Source organism: Armigeres subalbatus, chromosome 3 (genome assembly GCF_024139115.2).
Source record: "Armigeres subalbatus isolate Guangzhou_Male chromosome 3, GZ_Asu_2, whole genome shotgun sequence".
NCBI classification, from domain to species: domain Eukaryota; kingdom Metazoa; phylum Arthropoda; class Insecta; order Diptera; family Culicidae; genus Armigeres; species Armigeres subalbatus.
In genome coordinates this window covers 231,479,508-231,492,763 of record NC_085141.1, presented here as the reverse complement: position 1 = coordinate 231,492,763, position 13,256 = coordinate 231,479,508, and the positions used below count along the sequence as shown (strand labels likewise).

The following is a 13,256-nucleotide window of genomic DNA, read 5'->3' as shown; positions in this document are numbered from 1 at the left end:
GCAAAATTCTATCAAAATACAAATGATCATTACTCTGTGAAATATTAACTGGTTCCTTTAGTTATGGCATGGTTCGGCAGAAAATTCATCTAGTTTTGAAAAACTGGTTCAAAATCATGTTCTGACCGCAGGAGAAGAAAAAGAGAAGGAGAAGAAGGAGAAGAAGATCCGGATTATTTTAGACCATGTCAAAAATGCTTGTTTTTGAGTGCTTCTATTTTTACATGGGAAATATTGGCCTTTGTTATATATTTTTTACAGAAACTCCAGAACAAGAAACTTTAGGTAAATGAGGCTAAGAAAGAAAACCATTACGATACTTTTTCAGGACGTCTTATAAATTTAGAACGGCATTGGTTAAAATGGTTGGAATATTAATGAAAGCCTGGAAATATTCTAGAGATTTATGTAATTCCAAGTAATTCTTAGTGATATGAGATGAATTTTTGACAAATGAAAGAAACCGTCAGATGAATGATTAGATTGGCTCCATGCAATATGTTTCAATTTGTTACATCTACTTGAACGGAAATTTACAGGTTTCGTTTGAACTGTGCATGCTTCTGCCTTTGTAATTGAGAATTATCATCCAATTTTCCAAAACTGCACTTTAAAGTGCGTGTACATAAATAATTTATCAAGCAAACGTAAAATTTTCTTACATTTAAGCTTTTTTTCATAATAAATAATGTGTTTCCCATGTGTAAACAAATACCATTCAGTTAATAGCTTTTAAAAGTCATACATCAGCATACCATACTGCATTGACCAATCCAATATATCTAGCATTCTAGCAATCATTTTTCATAACCCGACTATTCCGGCTATTCCGCTTCTATTCGGCTCTAAACTGCTAAGTGCCAGGACGCATTTGAAGATTGATAGCATCCATTTTTGATAACGCACCACATATCATGGGAAGTACCATCCCACAGCCATTTTCCCACGTCCTGTAGAACACTCACGGGAACCGTAATCCATCAAATTTGACAAACTTCACCTTTATGTCGCTGTCTGTGGCAGACAGAAAAGGGCAAGCCATTCCGGGTCCCAAGCGGGATTTACTTCCACTTCAACACATTGCCACGTCATAATACAAATGTGCTTACGCCGCCCCCGCAAAGTGAATCATCCGGACGAGTGCGGGGTGGGAGCATGTTTTTATTATTTCAGTGGCTATTTGGCTGCTTGGTCGGAGCCGGAGGCCACAGAAAATATAACCATTTGGTGCTCTCGCATGTGGCCTCTTTCGCTCCCAGCGGCCAGCCAGGTCGTTCAAATTTATTAAATTCATACATTAAACATCCCGATAGGTGGTCCCTTTTCGGTTGGCAGCGGGGCACCCGACATCGGGCCAGGTCAGAATAGGCCAACCACAGAAATTCGCGGTCAGAGGTGAAAAACCGGTGCTCTTGAATCTCTATGAGCATGTTCTCTACCATTTTCGATGACAATTTTTTTTTTGCAAATTGTGTCGTTGGACCACTAACTCGTTGAGTATTTGGCAAAATATATATGATCAATAGTAAAGCGTGAATTTTCCGTGAAAATAAATTTTGTATTTGAAATTAAGTGAAAATACGGAAATGAAAAATTATCAAAACTGTTCAAAAGTTAAACTTTGTTCAAATTCACATTTTTATCTGCTGGTGACAACCGATTTAGTGGAAACATCCGCTTGATCTAAAATCCGAAATATCGCTTCAAAGACCCCAGCCCCGTGATAGTAGTGGCGAATAAATATGTTTAAAACATAAATCTACTTTACTAAGGCCACTTCTTTAGCCAAATACATATAGCAGTGAAATTTATGTCTGCTGAATAGGGGAGAATGGTCTGAAACGAAGCCTTAAGAGGCCTCAGGGCGCATGATCCAGCACACAAAGTTACTCATAGAATTGTTTTTACTACATTTCTGAACATCTATTTCAAATTAAATCATCAATTTGTATCAGTATTAATTTTTGAAACTTCAATAAAATTCAACAATATTACTATCAACTAGTTTAATTTAAATATTTTTGTCACTTTTTTGGGATAAACAATCAATATTTTGTGTCTACATATTGAAATGATTCGATATCTGACTCGAAATATCGAAAAAATCAGCAGTTTATGTCATCCTCCCCTGTTTTTTCTGTATGGTTATCTGGTTAAAAGGAAGTGAAGGCGCTTGCCATCGCCGGAAGATGATGTTAATGATGATGACAGTGATGGTAACACGTTGCTTCTGGGGAGACGTTTCGAACCCAGCGGCGAATGGGTGAGATGTCCGAGTTTAACATTTTTGCATGAGATATGTGGTTGTGACCCATCTCAGTTGAGTCATCTTTGTGCGATAGCTGATTTATGTTTTTTACACTTGAGGGGAAAGTGAACCCGTGATTAATGCTAACTACAACTGAATCCTAAATTCCAATATGAAGCGAATGTTCCGTATAACTCATAAGAGGTTCATAAATTTATAAAACAATTTATGGAATTACTAATTTCTCAAGGTTCCAAAGCAAATGAACATATTGGATTTTGATTGATTTTGTATTTTGATCTTTATTAGTATTGCATTAATAAACAACTTCCTTTAAGCTTTATAATATATTCAATCTTCAAAAAGAAACGATTTCATTAGTTATGATTTCAAGTAGTTAATTAATTCCCTACTTCAGTATATCTCCACATACTCACGCTCCTCTAATGTGAAAGTGTACTATACACAATACACATGTGGAAGTGTTGGCTTGAGAAATGGATTGCGAGTAATTCGACTATGCGTCCAATTTGGGAATCTTGAGCTCGTTCAGTAGCCGCTAGGTTGCGAAGGCCGACGAAGGTCCTTCGTAGGTCAGTTGGTTAAAGCACCAGTCTAGCGTACTGTAGGGTCATGGGTTCGAGTCCCATCGAAGGGAAAGTGGTTACCTCCAATACATTTTCCAAGTCAATATCTTCCACATAACGTACATATTCACATATGAGTTTTCACAACAAACCATAATTGTAAAAAATGATTTTGCTTAGTTTTTGTCGTCCTTTGCACCAGTTGTCGCACTAGTGGTCCCAATTTGGCCAATCCCATAAGAATACAATGGGATATGCCATAATAGGAACCAAAAATAAAGAATAGTGCCACAACTGGTACATGCGTTCCTATTATGGATAAAGCAATTTTGGGTACTATCACGAATTTTAATGCGGTTTGCTGTTTAATGCTGTTCCTGTCAATGCATGATGGACCGGGAAATCAGGAGGAAAAAATAATTTTCACCTCGAAGATGATATTTCAACAACAAAGTGTCTTCCGCAAGGTCAAAGCTTATTGTTTAAACTTTATTTTGATGTTTGTTGCGATAGGGTGGTCCTACTACATTTTTAAATAAATTTCTTAACTTATGTATTTTCAATTTTAGCTTTATAAGATGATCTAGAAAGCTGTTTCTCATTTAGTTTTGAAGCACTTTGCTAAAGAAATTAATGTTGTAAGCCATTTGTATCATTTGTTATGATACTTGCAAATAATAACTTTAGTGGCCCTGTAAAATCTATATTTTTATTGTAACTTTTTAGTTTTAGCTTTTTTAGTTTTTATTAAAATTATGTCTTGAAAGGAGGCTTCCGAGCGTCTTGAAAGGAGGCTTCCGAGCGTCTTGAAAGAAGGCTTCCGAGCCTCTTGAAAGGAGGCTTTCTTAGCCTCTTGGAAAGAGGTTTCCGAGCCTCTTGGAAGGAGACTTCCAAGCCACTTGGAAGGAGGCTTCCGAGCCTCTTGGAAGGAGGCTTCCGAGCCTCTTGGAAGGAGGCTTCCGAGCCTCTTGGAAGGAGGCTTCCAGGCCTCTTGAAAGGAGGCTTCTGAGCCTCTTGGAAGGAGGCTTCCTGAGCCTCGTGGATGGAGGCTGCCGAGCCTCTTGGAAGGCGGCTTTCGAGCCTCTTGAAAGGAGGCTTCCGAGCCTCTTGAAAGGAGGCTTCCAGGCCTCTTGAAAGGAGGCTTCCAGGCCTCTTGAAAGGAGGCTTCCAGGCCTCTTGGAAGGAGGCTTCCGAGCCTCTTGGAAGGAGGCTTCCGAGCCTCTTGGAAGGAGGCTTCCGAGCCTCTTGGAAGGAGGCTTCCGAGCCTCTTGGAAGGAGGCTTCCGGGGCTCTTGGAAGGAGGCTTCCGAGCCTCTTGGAAGGAGGCTTCCGAGCCTCTTGGAAGGAGGCTTCCGGGCCTCTTGGGAGGAGGCTTCCGGGCCTCTTGGAAGGAGGCTTCCGGGCCTCTTGGAAGGAGGCTTCCGGGCCTCTTGGAAGGAGGCTTCCGAGCCTCTTGGAAGGAGGCTTCCGAGCCTCTTGGAAGGAGGCTTCCGAGCCTCTTGGAAGGAGGCTTCCGAGCCTCTTGGAAGGAGGCTTCCGAGCCTCTTGGAAGGAGGCTTCCGTGCCTCTTGGAAGGGGGCTTCCGAGCCTCTTGGAAGGAGGCTTCCGAGCCTCTTGGAAGGAGGCTTCCGAGCCTCTTGGAAGGAGGCTTCCGAGCCTCTTGGATGAGGCTTCCAGGCCTCTTGGAGGAGGCTTCCAGGCCTCTTGGAAGGAGGCTTCCGGGCCTCTTGGAGGAGGCTTCCGAGCCTCTTGGAAGGAGGCTTCCAGGCCTCTTGGAAGGAGGCTTCCGAGCCTCTTGGAAGGAGGCTTCCAGGCCTCTTGGAAGGAGGCTTCCGAGCCTCTTGGAAGGAGGCTTCCGAGGCCTCTTGGAAGGAGGCTTCCAGGCCTCTTGGAGGAGGCTTCCAAGCCTCATGGAAGGAGGCTTCCGAGCCTCTTGCGAGGAGACTTCAGAGCCTCTTGGAAGGAGGCTTCCGAGCCGCTTGGAAGGAGGCTTCCGAGCCTCTTGGAAGGAGGCTTCCGAGCCTCGTGGAAGGAGGCTTCCAGGCCTCTTGGAAGGAGGCTTCCGAGCCTCTTGGAAGGAGGCTTGAGCCTCTTGGAAGGAGGCTTCCAGGCCTCTTGGAAGGAGGCTTCCAGGCCTCTTGGAAGGAGGCTTCCGAGGCCTCTTGGAAGGAGGCTTCCGGGCCTCTTGGAAGGAGGCTTCCAGGCCTCTTGGAAGGAGGCTTCCAGGCCTCTTGGAAGGAGGCTTCCGGGCCTCTTGGAGGAGGCTTCCGAGCCTCTTGGAAGGAGGCTTCCGAGCCTCTTGGAAGGAGGCTTCCAGGCCTCTTGGAAGGAGGCTTCCGAGCCTCTTGGAAGGAGGCTTGAGCCTCTTGGAAGGAGGCTTCCGAGCCTCTTGGAAGGAGGCTTCCGAGCCTCTTGGAGGAGGCTTCCGAGCCTCTTGGAGGAGGCTTCCAGGCCTCTTGGAAGGAGGTTTCCGAGCCTCTTGGAGGGAGGCTTTTGGGCCTGCTGGGTGGGGGCTTCCAAGCGTCTTGGAAGGAGGCTTCCGAGCCTCTTGGAAGGAGGCTTCCGAGCCTCTTGGAAGGAGGCTTCCGAGCCTCTTGGAAGGAGGCTTCCAGGCCTCTTGGAAGGAGGCTTCCGAGCCTCTTGGAAGGAGGCTTCCGGGCCTCTTGGAAGGAGGTTTCCGAGCCTCTTGGAAGGAGGCTTCCGGGCCTCTTGGAAGGAGGCTTCCGAGCCTCTTGGAAGGAGGCTTCCGAGCCTCTTGGAAGGAGGCTTCCGAGCCTCTTGGAAGGAGGCTTCCGAGCCTCTTGGAAGGAGGCTTCCGGGCCTCTTGGAGGAGGCTTCCAGGCCTCTTGGAAGGAGGCTTCCAGGCCTCTTGGAAGGAGGCTTCCGAGCCTCTTGAAAGGAGGCTTCCGAGGCATCTTGAAAGCAGGCTTTCGAGCTTCTTGAAAAGAGGCTTCCGAGCCTCTTGAAAGGAGGCTTCCGAGCCTCTTGAAAGGAGGCTTCCGAGTCTCTTGAAAGAAGGCTTCCGAGCCTCTTGAAAGGAGGCTTCCGAGCCTCTTGGAAGGAGGCTTCCGAGCTTCCGTGATCACTTGATAGGTGATTTCGTGATCATTTGATAGGAGGCTCCGGAGCCATTTGAAAGGAGGCTTGCGATCTGCATGGAAGGAGACATCCGACACGCGTAGATAAGGCTTTCAGCCTTTTGCAACAAAGCAACTGGCTTTTTCATATCTATCAAATGAAGGTTTTCGATCGCTCAAATTCAAGATTTTAGCTCAGAGGCATATTCTTAATATAATATTCAACATTTGGTTCCGAACAGGTAGATTTCCTTTAAAGTTTTTTTTATCTTTTGTCCAACAGCCCTTCATACAATGTCCTGGTTGTGAGAGGCAGGATTTAATAGGCCTTGATTTACTGATCGCCTTGCATATAATGTAAAATGCAAAGTTCTGAAATAAAAAAATATAATTATCAAAACTTTATCGATATTTTTTTATTGGAATTGTAATACATCCCCCTGGGTTCAGCGAAGGTACCCCAAGGGGTACATATATCCCGGGTCGAGAACCGCTGTTCTAGAGCATAAAAAACGCATGTTTTTGTTACATAACAGAGTAATGTATTCACTGAATTGCAGAGATATAACTGGCAAGGCAAGGCAAGGAAAAATCAGCCATTTTCAAAAGCCTGTATTTTTGAAAATGTATGATTTTTTCATGGAAAAACAGTTGTTTATCGGCTATGCAGTCAAGAGACCATCCAAAACGCTAAATTAATTCTGATCCAAAGTTTAGTTACGCGTCGTAGAGGGTGACAATGGGTCTGAGGTGAGAATGGGTCAGCGCTCTCACCAACAGTCTGGAGGTCGAATAGCGATATCATTCAAAAGGGTCTCTTATAAATCAGTTTTCTTGTCCACAGATACAATAAATCTTTTCTACAAGCCTTCTGTAGTTGAAACTGCGACCCATTATCTTTTCTATTTGATCCATTGTCATCCCCGACGATGGTACCTTTATTTGTCGTTTTCAATAGATTGAAATGGTTCAGCATTCTATTGTGTCCTTCGGTGTTTCTTCAATGTGTTTTGATCATCAGCCCATCCGGTATCTGTTACTAACGATTAACTGTAAATTTAAATGACCGGACGCCATCCTGCCTAATAAGGTCATAAGCACGCGGCTCTCGAATACCTTGAGTACTTGCAAGTGATTTTCGAGCACAGTTCCAGTCTTGTATTCTCGAGGTACGACTTCCACAAATGACGCGTCTTATTTCACGACCGAGGTCAGCATAGATCCAAGGCAGGCGAATTCATCCATCACCACGAAGGTATATCCGTTTATCATAACCCTGCTTTCCAAGCGGACCCAGCCGTAGGGGAAGGTGGGGAGACTTGATCACCCCCTATTTTATCGAGAACTAAAGTAGTTTTGTTCTAGCGTATTTTTTAGTATAGATCCTCTAAATAAACGACCTTTATGTGGTGAGTTATTTTTTTGGATTGACAACATTATTTATTTTGCAGGGCGGTTTGCATGTTTGGACCTTCCTAAAGATTTTTTTATTGATCACGCAAAATTTGAACACCTTTTTATAACAATTACCAAATGCTTTCGTTTTTTCACAGCACAAAGCCATAAATATGCTTAATGATCTACATATACTGATGAAAAAGTCAACATTCCATCAAAGTTTTAGGATATTTGAATTTGAAGTTATTACATCAATATGGGGACACTTGATCCCCCATTATACAAAAATTTGGCGAAAAAATTAAAAAAAAATTGTTCTCAGGCTTTTAATTTTTTGTAGATTTGACAGATTTGATGAACGGTTTTCAGGAAAAAATATATATTTATTGCGTAAATATCATAGAAAGGGGATCAAGTCTTCCAAAATTTTGAAATTGCATGTGCTGTCGAATTTAATAAAACAAAATCGTTCATGTATACTCACAGCAATTCGAAAATTCCGCGTATTTTGAAGGAAAAATATTTTAAAAATCTGAGGACACCTTTCTAATTCTATCAAAGCAAGTTCTTGGAGAGGAATCAATTTCCCCCGAAAGTTTTAAAAGTCGATTTTTGACAGCACTCCAAAAAATCGATTGTGTATCAATAACAACAATAATTTAAGAAGTGTCATACATCAGTAAAGTCAAATACTGTATTTCTTAGAGAGTCTGTAAGGAAATCGCGTTCGTTTATTTATTTTTGGCTGTGATACATCGGAAATCAGAAAAAAGGATCAAATCTCCCCAGTCGCCCCTACTTAATTCTGCCCGCATGTACTTCCTCTTTGTAACATTCACCACTAGTTCAGCATTTTTTTTTTTGCTTCATGCTTCAGCCTAGTGTACAGAACTGTCAATTTTTCAAATGTTCGACCGACAATTACCATATCATCACATATCATCCACAAAGAGAACAAATCGAATGAATCTGTTGAAAATCGTACCCCATCTGATACAACCGGGATAACACCTTCAAACGCAATATTATTCTGAAGACATGAAGTCCAGCGCCTTGTCGTAGTCTACAGCAGAATTCAAGCAAGCAGGAATGTATAAGGCGAACATATAAGATGATGCCTTTTTTTAATTAACGCACTTGCTCGGTATACAGGTGAACGGGGGAGATAACCCAAGTATTATTTTTGGTTTTATAACGGCCTTGAAAACCATTATTTGCTCTACAAGGCGTTTATAAAACCAGTGTAAAATCAAAATGTAAATGGGGAAATAAACTTATTCAGCATTAAGCAAGGAAACGAAATAATACGCGTGTTTGTTCGTAATATGGCGAACTGAGTAAACTAATACTAAGTTTAAACGAATGCGTTTGCACGGTATGAGGCTGATGCCTTGATCTTTCGGAGGTCAGTAGGACATAGTTTTGATTAAAGTGAATGATTTATAACCAATAGTTTTCCATTAGTTCATTGCGTCTGTAGATCGTTCCGAAAAAAATCCGTTTTTATCTTTTATCTTCTATAAGTATTGATGATTTTTTCATTGCTTCCATAATAGACCAACACTATGTGGAATTAATCCTATTTCTCTTGTTCAATAAATTATTTTTTTTTCTCTTGCAGGTAATGTACCGACACATTATGTGTACGCTTTGAAATAAATCTACATAACGTCCAAAGCTATGTGAGTATGATGTTAAAAAAATATCAATTTAAGTAGCTTCAAATAAGCGGAGTCTTTCATTGTAAAATGGTAAACTTGGCTTAGAAACCTTGCAATGACTGTTAATAACTATGGAAGTGCTTAATGGACACTAAGCTGCGAGACGACAATGTACCAGTGGAGGATGTAATGCCAACCATGAAGAAGACCGATGACTTGAACAAAAAAATTGGAATTCCATAATCTTTGGTTGTTTCTTTCTTCACTAAGGATAGGATGACCCTATTGTGAACGCCATACATTCAAAAATAAAAGTAAAAAACAACATGCCGGCCATCTCTTGTTCTGAACGAATGTTTGAGTTGAAAATCCAATGGCAGCTTCTGTATCCAGATAGACACAGCCATTATACATACAGCTTGCAAAAATTCACTCGTACGTAATTGAATAAACAACATTTATTTTATTGATACGACAGCTCACACGGTCGTCGCTCGATGCTTGAAAAATTCAGCAAGCTTTGCCGAATGTACGAACATGGGCAGAAACAAAATTGCACCGAAATGAATGTGCATGTTCACATGGAAATCTGCAGTATCCGAAATTACAGCAAGCCAACGTACATGCTTGTCCGGGGCAATGTTACAACATTGCCGACCACCCAGTGCCGAACCATCGAACGTCGTCGTCGTCCTATCCCCATGTATAGGTATCGTCAGCTCAGTGGGTTTTGCAAAACCCAAATGAATGATTCAGCACATTTGCTTCCTGCTCAGTTTGGATATCGTGTTCCTAAAATTTACATTTTCGCCACATGCTCATAATTTTTGCTGCATGAACAACACTGGACCCGGATTAAAATTACGATTGGAAATGAAGAATTCTATTTCCATTATTTGCTTTTGGTTGAGGGCATATACGAGAATTTGATGCAATCTGGGAGTTTTGACCGCTGCTTGGAAATGCTTTGAACCACTGTTTCACAGATCCATTCCTTTATCGCTTCAGGGCCGAACTTAAAATAAATCCTACGTATTATAATTGTTATTGTGGTGATCAAAAATTATAAATGATAGGTTGTCGTGGGATAATGATGTTGAATGTTATCAATAGCTCACACGTTGTACGAACAGAAAAATATGTTCAGTTTTTAATGCATAATGAAGATCTTTAACTCGTAAATGCCCAGGACGAACTTTTAGTTTTGAAAACCATGTATCTTCTTCCCTTAAATCAATTTTAATTTTAAGCAATTATATATAGAACTGATCATATTTGACGATTTAATGGTCCTTTTATTAGCCCGTATGAACAGGGCTCTTCATCATAATTCAGTTGTATGAAATTTGTTCAAATAATGCAACAAGAACTATCAAAATGCCTCCAACACCTGTGGTGAAATTGCTTTTATATGAACCTACAGTAATCCAACATGTCCATATAAGTCCCTAGAGCAATTGGGAATGCTTCGCCAGTTAAATAAGTCCAACGCAGATGTTCTTGGGTTCCCAAATTGTCCGGGAGTTGAGTTCAACTGGTCTACCAGGTCAACTACGCGTGGTGTCAAACCTATAGCGTGTCTATAGCAAGTCCCTAGAGCCCTTGTTAATGTTTCAGCATTCAAATTAGTCTACTGCAGATGTTCTGGGGTCTCCAAGCTGAGTTCAATTGATCTACCAGGTCAAGTACGCCTGGTATCAAATCGATAGCAACCCAAAGTGTCCATATAAGTTCTTAGAGCCCTTGTGAATGCTTCATCCATCATTCAAATAAGTCCAACGAAGATGTTCTAGGGTCTTCAAAATGTTCCGGAAGTTGAGTTCAATTGATCTACCAGGTCAACTACGCCAGCCATCAAACCGACAGCAGCCCATCGTGTCCATATAAGTCCCTAGAGCCCCTTTGAATGCTTCACCATTTAAATAAGTCCAACGCAGCTGTTCTAATTGATTTACCAGGTCAACTATGCCTGACATCAAAACGATAGCAACCCCGCGTGTCCATATAAGTCCCTAGAGCCCTTGCGAATGCTCTAGAACCGATAGTAACCCAGCATGTCCATATAGGTCCATAGAGAGGGCGCTGTCCGGCATAGGGGTGACATTTTTCGATAGCATTCTCGATAAAAAAAAATCAGATTTTAACCGTCTAAGACGAGTTTAGTACTCTCCATTTAATTCCACTACGTTTTGTTATCTTTGCAGATACGTATTTCGACCCCAACTGTGAGGTCGTCTTCAGTGTCTTGTACTTGACTCGACTCGAGAGTACTAAACTCGTCTTAGACGGTTGAATACATGCCACTAAAAAGAGCTTAAAATTTATTTATTATTATTAATCTCGCTTCATCCGGCATAGAGCCTAAATGAAGCCTGGCTGGGAAAAGCCTTTTTGAGCTGCCCACATTTTTGAGCCTGCTCAAATAGGCGCAAAAACCCTGCATCTTTCGCAAAACAGTACAAATATATAAATATAATTACATTCTTAAAACATAAACAATATCAACATAAATAAATAAAATAAAATAAATAAAAACTCTTTACAATTTTTGTTCCTAGCGTCATTCTTTAAGTTTACATTTAAAAGTGGCAGCAGAGAAGTTGAAGTCAAACAATTCGTACACGGCATTAAATGATGAAGACATGAAGCGTACCGGATCGTGTAGACCGTAGCCTGTATTACGTGCTTCAAGATGTAGAAATCCACGTTGACGAAGTACTCTCATTGGAGCGTGTATGTTTATTTGTTGTAGCAATTCAGGAGAGTCAATTTCGCCGAGAAGCAGTTTCGCCACAAATACAGCCTGGGAGTTACCTTTTCTGTGTTCAAGTATATCGATGCTCAATAATCTGCAACGTTCTTCGTACGGTGGTAAGTTGATCAGATTATTCCAGGGAAGACTTCGAAGAGCATATTAAACGAATTTCCTTTCTATTGCTTCGAACCTAGAAATCCATGTAGCTTGATATGGACACCATACTACTGCGTTCGTTTCCAGTATCGATCTAACAAAAGCACAATATAATGATCGTAGACAAAAGGGATCACGAAATTCGTCAGCTATTTTAAACATAAATCCCAACTGCCGATTAGCTCTAGAGATCACATCGTCGTAATGCACTCGAAATGTAAGTCCAGCATCAAGTATAACAACCAAGTCACGTACTTCTGTCATACGAGTCAACGGTTGATTGTCAATGAAGTAGTCAAAAGTTATTGGCGATCGTTTTCGATGAAAGGATACAACATGGCATTTTCGTACACTTACAGTGAGAAAATTCAGCTGGCACCATTCGACGAAATCCTCAATTAACTGTTGCATGGTTGTGCAATCCTCGATACAGCTGATTTCCAAATATATTTTAACATCGTCTGCATAAAACAAGCGGCAGCCGGGAGGTAACTTGCTGGATAGAAAAAAAAAAAAAAAAGAGAGGACCCAAGTTGCTACCTTGAGGCACTCCTGAAAGGCTAGTAAATGGCTCAGAAGAATCTTGACCAATTCTTACTACAAGGCGACGTTCTGTGAGGTAAGATCTAAACCAACTAACGAGGACATGTGAAACTCCCAGTTTTTCTAGACGGGCAAGCAGTATTCCGTGATCAACGCGATCGAAGGCTGATTTAAGATCTGTATAAACAGCATCAATTTGAGATCCGGCGTCCATGTGGCGTATACAAAAAGAAACGAATTGAGCCAGGTTTGTAGCGGTGGATCTTCTAGGGTAAAAACCATGCTGATCTGGTGAGATGTGGTGTTTACAAGTTTCAAACAATATGTCGTTCATTATGATTTCAAAAATCTTGGAGCAGGCGCACAAGGAAGTGATTCCACGGTAGTTTTCAATATTCCTCTTATCGTTCTTTTTGTGTACAGGAAGCATCACAGTTGTAAATCGGTTGTAAATTTTCGGTTGTAATCTTTCGTTGCTGAAGAGATGCGTTGAATATCATTGTCAGCGGGTAGACCAAAGCATCGCTGCACCGCTTGAAAATACAAGAAGGAATACCATCGGGGCTAGAAGATGAGTATTTGAGTTTCGATATAGCGGTTTTGACATGCTCCTGAGTAACTTGGAATGATTGTAAGCTACAAATATTGCTCGGCGTATCACTGCATGCCAGTTCTATTTGAGCAGCAGATGATGGGGAATCGGTAAATGCACGCTTGAAGTGATTAGCGAACATATTGCATTTCTCTCTTGCGGTGCTACCGACTTCGTTGTTCAAATACATCTCGACGGGTAAACCTTCTTTCTTACGTTTTGAGTTGACAAACTTCCGAA

General features: G+C 41.6%; 1 protein-coding gene across 2 annotated transcripts in view; it reads left to right on the top strand.

Moving 5' to 3' along the window:
* The window catches only part of LOC134220754 (uncharacterized), a 429,558-nt gene that overhangs the window by 167,634 nt on the left and 248,668 nt on the right, over window positions 1-13,256 (top strand). The window lies entirely within an intron of this gene.